Raw genomic sequence first — 14,370 nt, forward strand, 5'->3', positions numbered from 1 at the left:
TAACTCCTTTTGGAACTAAGGAGTTCTTAAGACAGCTTAGAGACCTCAGATGCAACAGGGTCAAGAAAGCTTAAGAAAGTGCAAAACCTTATATTAGTCATAGGAGTTCTAAATGCTGTAGTTTCTGGGTTCTTACCTTTAGCTTCCTTGCGGTTCTTCTAAAACCCCAGGCATGCTCCAGTCTCCAGGCCTGTTCCTTCTGTTAGTCTTTGCCTACAACACTCTTTCTTCCTTTGCGACTTTGCCTGAATGACTTACAGCTCTCTCTACCCTAGCTCCCAATCTCTCCTTTTTCCTTTTTTTTCTTTCTTTTTTGAGTATTCACAGCTGTATAATATAGATTTAACTTCCTCATTTTGTTCAGGGCAGGTGTTCCTTTTACTAGTTGGATGAGGGGAGAAAGTTTTGTGTTTGTTGTTCATTGACAGATAGATACAGCCAGGTACACAGTCAGCACTCAACTGGGGTGAAAATGACTTGAATGCAATAAATGCATAGCACTATGTCTTGCAGACTATGTAGAGTTATATCAGATTTCCCAGACCTGTGGGTTTTGAAAAAAGCTGGAGGCATGGATGACAGAGTGTAATCTCCGCAGTCTCTCACCTTTCATTATTTAAAAACTGCAAGAAATCTTTATTAGGTGAGAAGTGGAAACTCCAACACACCTTCCAGGCAATGGGTTTCTTTGTTATGGAGATATATACCTTTAAGTTATGCAATGTAAAGAAAAGACCTCTTGAAATAGAGAAGCAGGTCAAAGGAGTTTAAATGGCTTTGGGGAGGAGAATGTGAAAGGCACAATGGTTCAAGACAGACTTGCCACTTCCCCTGCGTGAAGGAAAAAGAAGCAGGAGGTTTTTGTGTGTGTGTGTGAAAGACAAAATGAAACAACCCGTTTTAACCTTGGGAACAGGCTCTATGTTTTAGTTATACCAACTATTCTCTATAGTTTTAGTGGAGAAGAAAGCCAGTGACAAAACAAAAGACATTTCGTTTTCCTGCTTAGGTGGTGAGGTAGATGGGTGTTGGAATGATACCCTAGGTAAGGTTAAAAGCTAAACTCTCACTTAGGCCATGAATGTATCCACCTTCAGCAATTGCAGCTCCCAGCATCAAGGCAGAAGATGGCAGCTGTTCTGTGTTCTAAGAAAAGTTGCTAGGTCGAAAAAGATTGCCTCTAATTTACTCAAAATCCGTACTGGGAGAGATCTATGAACATGAATTATTTTATATTATGGGTTATTATCATTTAGTGTCCAAACCTTACACAGCAGACAAAGCCTATTAAAGAGATGTAAAATACTTGAAAAATAATATGCTCATCTATTTTAATATACTGTGCAGCAATCATCATAGGAGGTTAACAAGAAAAAAATCAAGCATGACTATTAAAAAATGACTATTTTGTGGTGCAAGTCTATGGCATTTTGGAAAGATGGTACAGTAGAGGAAGTAACATTATAGTGTCAGGTTATTCCTGATTTCTATATGCAGTTAAAAAAAAAAGTCACCTTAAAAAGGAAAATAATAGAACCTAAACAATTAAGTTCCCAGACGAATGAGTACACCAGTTAATACTCGTTGGCCAGTGAATAAGAATTGCAGCATCACAGGGGAAAACAGAGTCAATAACCTGAAGAGGAAACCGTGTTCTGAACCTGTTCATTCTACAGATGAACTAAAGATATTTCTGGAAGCTATGAAGAAAAGTAAGTAAGCAACTGAAAGAAACCTGAGAATAACATGTGTCTCCTTATGCATGAAAACACTAACTGATTAATTACAACACAAGAGAAAACAAGAGACCTAGAAAATAGTTGAGGAAATCTATCAACAAATACTATGGGTAGATGAGGAAATTTTAAAATGAAGAAAGTCTCATTTGAGGGATAATTTAACTTTTTTTAAAAAAATTAGACTGGCAGCACATCTCATCAAGTGTACATGAAGCTATAAAAATATCAAAGACAATTAAAATGCATTTGGCAATATTTACTGAGATATAATAGCGAAAGAAGAGTAGCAAAAAATAACAATGTGGTTCATAACTGATGTTTTATCGTAACTGAAAAAAGCTTATTACTTAAAAAATAAATCAGTCCAGGCACAGTGGCTCATGTCTGTAATCCCAGCACTTTGGGAAGCTGAGGCGGGTGGATCATGAGGTCAGGAGATCGACAGCACCCTGGCTAACACGGTGAAACCCTATCTCTACTAAAAATGCAAAAAATTAGCCAGGCATGGTGGCAGGCGCCTGTAGTCCCAGCTATTGGGGAGGCTGAGGCAGGAGAATGGCGTGAACCTGGGAGGCGGAACTTGCAGTAATCCAAGATCTCGCCACTGCACTCCAGCCTGGGCGACAGAGAAAGACTCCATCTCAAAAAATAAAATAAAATAAAATAAAATAAATAAATAAATAAATAATTTCTGCCAATTTTATATGTGAGGTTATAAATACCCACAGTCCATGTGAGAAATGGTCAAGAGAGTAAAGATATTTTAGAATCTTGATTTCCCAAAGGGAGATGGTATATTCCCCTTTTTGTGTGGGAAGATACTAGAAATCCAAAGTGAGAAAAGAAGGAAGGATTAGGACAGATGATGTTTTGGAATACCCATGAAGCATTCTTTCCTACTGTTGGAAAATTACTGTGTGCAGTGAGAAAATTTTGAAGGAAATGGGTTGTGCTTGCGAATGATGTTAAGTCAGGAAAAAAAGATGAAGGATATCTGGTTTTGACAAAAGTAAAAATGAACAATTAGAAGTATATATTTCACTGATGACTCTTATGCAAATAAACAGTTCTAAGGTAAAATGAAAGTGGAAAAATAAATAAGGTTCAATATTTTAAAAGCATATATGCATGTAGATCAAGGATAATCAGAAGCATATGGCAACATGAAAATATACCTACAGACAGATTTTTAATGTGTGTATGTGTATGTGTGTGTAGTTATATCAGAGTGATACTAATCCTGAAAGCGATACTATAGAAAAGGAGGACAAAAGATAGGGACAAAAGTATCACAGAACACTAAAATAACTCCAGGATTGTTTGGGCTGTGGCCATGAGGCTGGACTTCTGAATGTGTTTCCCTGAGATGCTTTGGGAAGAACTCTTAATATGGCTTAAAATTCATACTCTTGAAATTTGCCCTTATGATGAATTTGATCTTTTCTAAGGGAATATACGCTTGTGAAGGGATTTTATAGGTGGCAGCAGATTCAGACTTTTTAGTCATAAAGCAATAATTCAAATTTTAGCTTTTGGTGAATTTTAAATGGTGGCAAATTTGGGGGATGGGGCATTGAAAAACAATGGAGTCTAATTGGTTCATTTCTCATATATATGATAAATGTAAAATCATGTAAAAATATATGATAAATATATACGTTTATTTATTTATTTACTTATTTTATTAGTATTATTTTTTGACACAGGCTGGAGTGCAGTGGCGCAATCTTGGCTCACTGCAACCTCTACCTCCCAGGTTCAAGTGAATCTCATGCGTCAGCCTCCTGATTAGCTGGGATTACAGGTACGTGCCATGAAGTCCAGCTAAGTTTTGTATTTTTAGTAGACACAGGATTTCACCATGGTGGCCAGGCTGGTCTCAAAGTCCTGTCTGTCTTCAAGGGGTCTGCCCTCCTTGGTCTCCCAAAGTGCTGTGATTACAGGCCTGAGCCACCGTGCCCAGCCTCATTTATCATATTAAATCTCATAAGAGAGTTCCATAAATGCAAGGAGTAAGACTCATTCTGAGGAATTACTCACTTCTCTGACTTCATTTGCCAGAATTTTCCAGCTCTTGGCTCATCTAAGATTTGTGAATTTAATCCTTGCAAAAAGTCTTCCAAAAATTTGCTAATTTTTTGCTTGTTTGTTTTGTTTTGTTTTGTTTTGACATGGAGTTTCACTCTGTTGCCCAGGCTGGAGTGCAGTGGCTCGACCTCAACTCACCACAACCTCCACTTCCTGGGTTCAAGTGATTCTCCTGCCTCAGCTCCCTGAGTAGCTGGGATTACAGGCTTGTGCCATGATGCCTGGCTAATTTTTTTTTTTTTTTTGTATTTTTAGTAGAGATGGGGGGGTTTCACCATGTTGAGGCTGGTCTCAAACTCCTGACCTCAGGTGATCTGCCTGCCTTGGCCTCCCAAAGTGCTGAGATTACAAGCGTGAGCCACCATGTCCGGCCAAGCTACTTGTTTTGACTAACTCTTTGTTTTTGTTTGTTTGTTTTTTGTTTTGAGATGGGATTACAAGCGTGAGCCACTGTACCTGACCTTGACTAACTCTTTATTGCAAAAAAAAATTATAATCTTTAGTGAACTTATTTCTATATCAGTTACACAAGTTACAGCAAACATATTATTTTTAAAAAATAAGAGGAAATAACAGGCCATATTATAATAGGAAAAATAGAAATTATGTTTTTTAACTGATGAAAGATATTGTGTTATTAAAAAACAAAATGATGCACACACACATGGTAAAGTACACAAAACAAGGATTAACAATGATCCTGAAAATGTATCTGCTATTCTTTTGTGTACTTTTGATTCTGTTCTGTATCTTTGCTTGAACTTGGACTGAGGGTGCTTGGTAGGTAGAAGAGATACTCACGGAGTGAAACTAAGAACAAATAAGACTTAGTGTAAATATTATGGGATGGAAGAAGTTGGAGAGAGAAAGAAGGTTGCCAAAGAATTGCAAAGTATGCTTAACCCTGCTGGGCAACAGATTTATAGCTACAGATTACAGCTTTGAATTTAAAAGAGCTAACTGAACCTTAGTGAAAATATAGAAATATTGGTCCAAGGAGATTTTAAAGAAAATCTTGAGTCATAAAAACCAGAAGGGATTCCTAAAGGAAGACATGTAGCAACAAGTCAAATGATGAAATTTGTTTATACCGTTAACGCCTACACTCAATAAAGTCACCTGGGACTTTAGTGGAATATGCAAATTATTCTGGAATTTGAAAACTAAAGAAGTTTAATTTGTATAATTGATAGAAAAAAGGCAAACGTGAACTGGGACTGGCACATGGAATTGCAGAACTGTAGGTCTTTGTTTTCGCCTCAGAAATAGCTTCAAAATCATTTTTATAACTTGCATTGGTGGGGTTTGGACAAAGTAATCTCGTGCATTTCTGACAGAACAGGATCTTGTGCAGAGCATCCAGAGGCCTCAGGTCCTTGCCATTAGTTAAGACACATGATTCTGGCCTTTGTGAATTTTAGTTTCCAACCTATAAAATGAGGAGCTAGGACTAGGTGATTTCTTTTCTTTTCTTTCTTCTTTCTTTCTTTCTTTCTTTCTTTCTTTCTTTCTTTCTTCTTTCTTTCTTTCTTTCTTTCTTTCTTTCTTTCTTTCTTTCTTTCTTTCTTTCTTTCTTTCTTTATTTATTTGAGAAGGAGTTTCGCTCTTGTTGCCCAGGCTGGAGTGCAATGGCACGATTTCGGCTGGCTCATTGCAACCTCCGCCTCCCAGGTTCAAGTGATTCTCCTGCCTCAGCCTCCCGAATAGCTGGGATTACAGGCATGCAACACCATGCCCAGCTAATTTTGTATTTTTAGTAGAGATGGGGTTTCACTGTGTTGACCAGGCTGGTCTTGAACTCCTGACCTCAGGTGATCAGCCTACCTCGGCCTCCCAAAGCGCTGGGATTACAGGCATGAGCCACCATGCCCAGCCTAGGACTAGATGATTTCTAAGGTTCTTCTTGGGCGTGACTCTATGTGTCATGTCTTTAGTTTACTTAAGTAGACTTACATTGAAATGTCTGTTTAAATTTAAGCAGAACTAAAGGGGACATGCCAGATTCTGTTAATGAAACCAATAAAAAGTTTCTGGGAAAAAAAAAAAAAAGCCTTCTTATGTTGCCTTCTGGAGTCAATAATCGTTCAAGTATTTTCTTCTTTTAAATGAAGGTCTAGGGTTGATATTATAATTACTGAGATAAATTATGAGGACTCTGCATGGCACAGTACTACACAAAGCCATCTAGATTGTTCAGTTGCACACTGTTTCACCTCCAGCTGGTTAAACGTCTCTAAGCCATAATCCCTAAGCACATTTAGTCTTTTCTGGTGGGGCTCCAAGGTTCAATCTCCTGTTATTTTAAAGTCAAAACTGTACACTTTGCAGTCACCTGATTAAATTCTTTACACAGAAGAATTCTAAATTCTAGAACCAAAACACTTTAAGTTGTTCTCATCACTTAGATCTTTTAAGCTGGGTCAAGATTCATAAGGATCTTTTAGCCTTGTGTCATTTAGCCTTGACTCTTGAAGCTCCGATAAACTGCTCTATTCTTGTTGGTTTACTATAGCTCCTAAATGTGTGTTGATTGATTATTACTTATCTTAAGGCTACTCCCACTGACACTCCTCCCACCTACACACAAAGGAAGTCTGTTACCTCTTTGTCCTCTCCTGGCAACTTCAAAATCCTTCTGTTCTGGGCCAGGCGTGGTGGCTCATATCTGTAATCCCAGCACTTTGGGAGGCTAAGGCGGTTGGATCACCTGAGGTCAGGCGGTCGAGACCAGCCTGGCCAACATGGCAAAACTCCGTCTATACTAAAAATACAAAAAATTAGCCGGGCATGGTGGCGGGCACCTGTAATCCCAGCTACTTGGGAGGCTGAGGCAGGAGAATCACTTGAACCCAGGAGGCGGAGGTTGCAGTGAGCCGAGATTGTGCCACTGCACTCCAGCCTAGGAAACCAGAATGAAATTTCACCTCAAAAATAAAATAAAACAAAATAAAATTAGCCGGGCATGGTGGCAGGTGCCTGTAATCTCAGCTACTTGGGAGGCTGAGGCAGGAGAATCACTTGAACCCAGGAGGCGGAGGTTGCAGTGAGCCGAGATTGTGCCACTGCACTCCAGCCTAGGCAACAAGAATGAAATTTCGCCTCAAAAATAAAATAAAACAAAATAAAATTAGCCAGGCATGGTGGCAGGTGCCTGTAATCTCAGCTACTTGAGAGGCTGAGGTAGGAGAATTGCTTGAGCCCAGCAGGCAGAGATTTCAGTGAGTTGAGATTGAGCCACAGTACTCCAGCCTGGGTGATAGAGTAAGACTCTATCTTAAAAAAAAAAAAAAAAAATCCTCCTGTTCTGGTATATTATCTGCCTCCATTCCCAATGATCTGATGTGAGCAAATGAAAGTAGGGAGAAGGCAGCTCAAATGCAGATAGATAGAACTTAGAATTATTTATTTTTAATTTTAAGCTTTCTTTGAGACAGGTTCTCAACTGTTGCCCAGTGTAGTGGCATGATCACAACTCACTGCAACCTTGACATCATGGGCTCTAATGATCCCCCCACCTCAGCCTCCCAAGTAGCTGAGACTACAGGTGCACAACACCATGCCTGGCTAATTTTTAAATTTTGGGGGGATGGGGTCTCAGTTAAATAGGTTGGTCTCAAACTCCTGGGCTCAAGCAATCCTCCCTCCTCGGCCTCCCAAAGTGCTGGACCTCCAGGTGCTACAGGTGTGAGCCACTGCATCCAGCCAGAAGTTTAAAAATCATTTAAATTTAATTTAAATCATTGACAAAAGTCGAGCTAGAAATTTGACTCTGATCTTAATGGTAGCCAAAATCACATGTATATCAGGATTATGGAAGGGAAAACATATTATACCTTTAGGAGAGAAATTCCTCTGACTTTATGTTCTAAGTGAAATTTCTTGAGCATGGCATCACACTGAAAAAAAATCGCCCCAAATAAAATACATTGTTTGAGTTTATTATTCCTTCAGTATAAGTTAAGGGCATAGATCTTAAGGGAAACTCTGAAAGAATTTCTGGAAAACAAGACAAATAGATGCGTATGAAGCTTAGTGTGATCTGTCCTAATCCACAGAAAAATAGAAAGACTGTTCTTCAGTCTGTACTATGTCTCTCAAATAGGATTTTGATAGGTTTGAGGTTACTCAGGTCTATATTTCTGATTCTCAAATATTACTTATAAAGAGGATACACACTTGTTAACATTCTTTCTTTTATATTCCATTCACTTTCTACTTCTCTGTAGGGGCTGCCAGATCTCTCTCTGTCTCTCAAACCCCAGTCTTCCTGAAAAGCTTGTCACACAGCCTTAGTCTATACATATACCTTTTCCCCTTCTACCACTTTCCCTTTTCTGATTCTGCACACCAAATTCCAAATAATCAACTGGCAAAGCAGAATCCTTCTCAGAAGGTGGGGAAGGGGAGAAGATGAGACAGACAAAATCTTCTTTCACAAGGAGGTCAGTGGCAAAGAGCTATCCTCTGTTATTAATTTTTACTCAATCACACATGCATTATCTTTGTTAAACTTAATAATAATTCTCTGTGGTAGTTATTGGTTTCCTATTTAAAACCAGGAACCTAAGGTTCAGAGAGTTCATGGAATTTGCCCAGGATCTCATAAACAGCAAATAGTTTGCTGGGCATTGCTAACCCTTGTTCTTAGGTCTTGTAAGACCATGGAGGGCAAGTTTTCCATGTGACTGGTTAAAGAGAGATCCACATCCTCTAAAGATTGGGGAAGCCAATGGTAATGTTGACATCATTTGATCAAATGGAAGGCCCTAACTTAGGCTCTCACCAGCTTCAGTGGCTTCCTCACTTACACATGGTGTCGGGGGTCTGCATACCTGTCATCCCTAAACTAATGTGACATACGGTGTGGCAGGGTACAGTGATTATACATATAAGCCATGGAGAAGTTATTAATCACAATCTTATCTTTTCTTTTCATGTATGTTTGCATAGTTATGTGTTTGGGCATCCCCAAGAACACTCTCAGTTTCAATGACTTGCTAGAAGGGCTCATAGAACTGGCAAAAGCTGTTATACTCACAGTTATGGTTTATTTTACAGCAAAAGGGTACAAGTTAAAGTCACCAGGAAAGAACAAGCACAAGTTTCCAGTTATCCCTTCCCTGTGAAGTCATAGGAGCAGTGCTGAATTTTTCTAGCAATGATGTGTGACAGCACAGAGTATTGCCAAACGGGAAGTTCACCTAAACTTTGGTTCCAGGGTTTGTTTGTTTGTTTTGAGACGGAATCTCATTCTGTTGCCTAGGCGGGAGTGCAGTGGTGCGATCTCGGCTCACTGCAACCTCCACCTCCTGGGTTCAAGAGATTCTTCTGCCTCAGCCTCCTGAGTAGTTGGGACTACGGGTGCGCATCACCATGCCCTGCTAATTTTTTTGTATTTTTATTTTTAGTAGAGATGGGATTTCACCATATTAGCCAGGGTGGTCTCTGTCTCCTGACCTCATGATCCGCCTGCCTCAGCATCCCAAAGTGTTGGGATTACAGGCGTGAGCCACCACACCCAGCCGGTTCCAGGGTTTCAACTGGGGGTTGGTCATGTAGGCATGAAGTTCATGGTGTGACTGACCTTTGTTACTCAGTTTCCAGTTCCTCCTGAGGTCAAACTGACACATCATGGCTCAAGGCCACTGTACATCATACCAATTAGTCTAATTTCATTCTGCCAATCAAAAACTAAGACCAAAAATGTTAGGTAATTTGTGAAAAGTACCAACAAGTTAAGAATCTATATGTATGGCTGGGAGTGGTGGCTCATGCCTGCAATCCAAGCACTTTCAGAGGCCAAGACAGGAGGATCATTTGAGGCCAGGAGTTCAAGACCAGCCTAGGCAACATAGTGAGACCCTGTCTCTACAATTGTTTTTTTTTTTTTTTTAATTAGCTGGGCATGGTGGTACGTGCTTGTAGTCCTAGCTACTCAGAGATTGGGGTGGGAGGATCACTTGAGCCCAGGAGCTGAATGCTGCAGTGAGATATGATCGCTGACTCCAGCCTGGGAAACAGAGAGAGGCCCTGTCACAAACAAACAAACAAACAAACAGTGTGTCTGTTCAAAGGGCATTTTACAACTGTGTATTTAAAAATGGATCACATTATTTAGTTGACAACAATAACAACAACAGCAAACTATCCCTCTATGGATACAGCTCTTAAGAAATAGCCTGACTGATGAAACAAGGCTGCTGAAAGCAAAATGGAGCAAATTTTTGCAACTGTGGAAAAGAGTGAGATTACATAGCAATTTTGCTGGCCTAAGTTAGAAGAAGATGAGCAAACCGACTTCATTTATTCATTGGCTCATATCACTATTTTCACTGGAGGAAAAAAAGGAACAGAGGAGGCTTGTGGATAGCAAACCATGTGTTTAGGAATTGACTTAAATTTTCAGTGGAAAAGACAAAACACATGCAGAAAAAAAGTCATAGTTCTGTATTGAATGTAAACAGCTGTGTTTTGGGAATTTATCTAATGTTAAATTTAACATTTAGATCAATTAGTTATTGCTATGTAGCAATCTATTCTAAAACTCAGTGGCTTTACAGAAATAATTTATTATGGCTAGTGTATCTGCAGGTCATCCGGAGATTAGGATTGACTGAAATGGCTCTGGTTCAAGTGTGTCTCATGCTTCTCAGACCAGCAGAATAGCATTGGGGCATAATTTTCTCACAGCAAAGGAAGGTGGATGAAAGAGCAAGTGGAAAAACTCAAGGTTTTTTAAGACCTAGTCTACAGACTGGCGTTTGCCACTTCCAGCCCAGCATCACAGGGCACAACAAGTCACGTGTTGTATTAGTGTCCTATGGCTATCCTAACAAAGGTCTACAGACTGGGTGGCTTCAACAACAGAAATTTATTATCTCACAGCTCTGGAGACTAAATGTCCAAGAGCAAGGGGTTGACAGGGTTGCTTTCTTCTGAAGACTGTGAGGGAAGAATCTGTTCCAGGTCCCTCTCCTTGCCTTGGAGATGGCTGTGTTCATGTTCACATAGTGTTTTCCCTGTATGCATGTCTGTTTCCAAATTTTTCCTTTTTACAAGGACCCCAGTCAGATTGGATTGGGCCTATCTCGATAACCTCATTTTAGTTGATTACCTCTGTAAAGATCCTATGTCCATATAAGATCATATTCTGAGGTACTGGGAGTTAGGACTTCAACATATGAATTCTGGGGGGACACAATTTGGCCCATAATAAAGGGTCAAGCCCAAAATAAAGGACTTATAAACTGAACCCATAATGATGAAATGGCAAGGGATGTGGATGCATAAAGGGACGAGGAATTGGGGTCTTAATAGTTTAGACTCTAATGAAGTGCATGGGGTTGGAAAACTATGGGCCATGGGTCAAACCTGGCCTGTTGCCTGTTTCTGTAAAAAACATTTGATTGGACCACAGAATGGTCATTTAAAAAAATGTATTGTCAGTCTGCTTTTGTGATGGTGGAGTTGTATAGTGGTAACAAGAGACTATATGGCTTGCAAAATCTAAAGTAATTTTTATGTGGTCCTTTCCAGAAACAGGCTGCTGACCTCTAGTCTCGCCAGATCCGTAAGGCTTAGAGAATAATGACTTTTCCCGAATTAGAGGAACTGTCCTAATGGAGCAATGGGGAAACATTGTTTTTGGAGCAAGGAGTTTTGTCTTGTGGCATCAGTTTTGCCAGGAGGTAGTTCTGTAACCTTCAGCAAGACCCTTAGTTTCCCTGTCTCTGTTTCTTATCTGGGAAATCAAGGAACCGGTCATGTTGCCTGCCTGGCTGCTTCTCCTGAAGTATAACCAGACATTAAACCTTGAGCTACTAAAATGACTGCATTGTACAATTCAATAAAGAAGGTAGCATAATTGTAGAAAAATATTATTCCCCTCCATGGGCCTGTATCAATTCTTTTAAAGAAATAAAAGTTGTATATTTTTTGTGTATTGGCAATTTTGCTTACTGTGGAATTGGATGATATTTAAGGTTCTTTCTTTTTCTTAATATTAAGATTCTATGAAATCAAACATGAAAGGAAGGTGAATATGTAAGATGTAGCATCATTAGACAGAAATATGCTTTATTCTGATGGAATTTTATTAGGCCATTTTTGCTGCTCTGAGCATCAGAATCTTAAGATGTTGTTGTCAGAGAAGCCCCATTTGGTCCTGCTGTCCATACATAATAATCAGAATAATTTAATTCAGAATTTTATGAAGAATCAGAAGAATGTGTTAAGTAAGACTACAGCTCCACTGTGAGTGGCAGATTGAAAAACATAACTCCAGTATTTTATAGTGCCTCCCACCAAGAGGTGTAGTCTCTTTTCCTACCTCTTGAATCTTGCTTTGAATAGATTACATAATGGAACTGATGTAATGTAAGTTCAGAAATCTAGGCCTCAAAGGCCTTTGCTTTCTTGGAATGTCCCCCAACACCACTCTCATCTAAGGAAGCTGATGTAGTACACTGGAGGATGAGAAGCCAGAGGAGAATTGAGATTGCTCAGGGTACAGCCAGTGCCAACTACCAGTCATGAAGAATGAGGCTAAGGAAAAAGTTCCAATTCAATCGAAATCACCTTTTCTGTGCCCCACATTTCTCTAGTGCCATACTAGCTGCCCCAAAACCTCTACTTCAGAGTTTATTTTATGTAAATTATAGAAAAGTTTTTACCATTTCCTTTCGCTTAAGTTACAGCCTTTAGCTATAGATTGTTTTTAAAAAAAATCAATTGATTTCTATGGGAATCTTTTCTTTCTTCCAAGTATGCTGTGCAAAATGCTGACTACCTACTTTGGATAAGATGTGACTTGCTGCAGTTTTCTGCATCTCTAACAAACATGAACACGTGATTCTACGTTTCTTCTGCAAGATCAGCACACTCTTCAGTGTGGTGGTGGGAAGGGCATTTATACCCTTGGAGCAAATAATAATTTCCTGGCCGGGCGCGGTGGCTCAAGCCTGTAATCCCAGCACTTTGGGAGGCCGAGACGGGCGGATCACGAGGTCAGGAGATCGAGACCATCCTGGCTAACACGGTGAAACCCCGTCTCTACTAAAAATACAAAAAACTAGCCGGGCGAGGTGGCGGGCGCCTGTAGTCCCAGCTACGCGGGAGGCTGAGGCAGGAGAATGGCGTAAACCCGGGAGGCGGAGCTTGCAGTGAGCTGAGATCCGGCCACTGCACTCCAGCCCGGGCGAAAGAGCAAGACTCCGTCTCAAAAATAATAATAATAATAATAATTTCCTGCACGTTGTTCGAGCTGGAAACACATCTCCTCTTGTGCTAAGAATGTCATATAGATTTCATCTTGTCTGCAAACTTTGATTTGTTGTGACTGCCTGGAGTAGTAGTAAGAAGTATTGGGAGATCACATCTAGGATCAGGCATAATTGATTGGCAATGTCTTTCCTGGAGAGGAAAGTGGCCCTTATGTATGTTCCGTATTTTCTACTGTTGACTGCAGTACTTTCTATGAAATACAATTAAACAGCTGTTGTCCTCTAGTAGTAGTAGCACTAGGAAATTTCTATTTAATCTCTTCATATCTTAGTAGGTATAATTTATGAAGTTACATTAGCTGGGCTAAATAAAGTTAAATTAAATTCTCTAATAACCAATGTCTTTAGAGATGGTAATCTCATCAAAAGTGCAGAGATTATTATTTGTTCATTTTTATTTACACTAACTCTTTATTTTTAAAATTTTATTTGTTTATTCATTCTTTTTTTTTTTTTTGAGACAGAGTCTTGCTCTGTTGCCCAGGCTGGAGTACAGTGGTGTGATCTCGGCTCACTGCAAAGTCTGTCTCCTGGGTTCAAGTGATTCTCCTGCCTCAGTCTCCCAAATAGCTGAAATTACAGATGCATGCCACCACGTCCAGCTAATTTTTGTATTTTTAGTGGAGACGGGGGTTTCACCATGTTGGCCAGGCTGATCTTGAACTCCTGACCTCATGTGATCCACCCACCTCAGCCTCCCAAAGTGCTGGGATTACAGCCATGAGCCAATGTGTCTGGCTACACTAACTCTTTAGTAATCACATATAATAGTTAGTGGTTTAATCCATGGCAATATTTTATAAACAAATAATGTTTTAAACTGTAAAATAAAGCTATAGTGATAAAATTGCAAAAAGTTGCAAAAATTGAAAGATGGTATACTGCCGGGGTTGCAAACTATGACCAGTGGCCCAAATCCAACCTGTTGCCTGTTTTGGTAAATAAAGTTTGATTGGAGCACAGCTAGGCCTATTTGGTTCATATTGTCTATGGCTGCTTTTGTGCTACAATGATAGGACTGAATAGATGCGAAGGACCAGCAGAGTTGAGTAGCTAGCTGTGATAGGCACCCTATAACCTTCAACCCCTAAGGTATTTACTGTCAGATCTATTACAGAAAAAGTTTAACCTGAGGGATTCACACAGTTAAGGATCTAACATTTATTGATCATTCTCCATATTCCAGGAACTGTGATGAACATAACCCTTTGAAGTGCTCTTTTCTATGTTAAAAAAAAAAAAAAAAAAGAAAGGTTTTATCT

The sequence above is a fragment of the Trachypithecus francoisi genome, unplaced genomic scaffold (assembly GCF_009764315.1).
Source record: "Trachypithecus francoisi isolate TF-2019V2 unplaced genomic scaffold, Tfra_2.0 Contig01461, whole genome shotgun sequence".
In the NCBI taxonomy this organism is placed as follows: Eukaryota; Metazoa; Chordata; class Mammalia; order Primates; family Cercopithecidae; genus Trachypithecus; species Trachypithecus francoisi.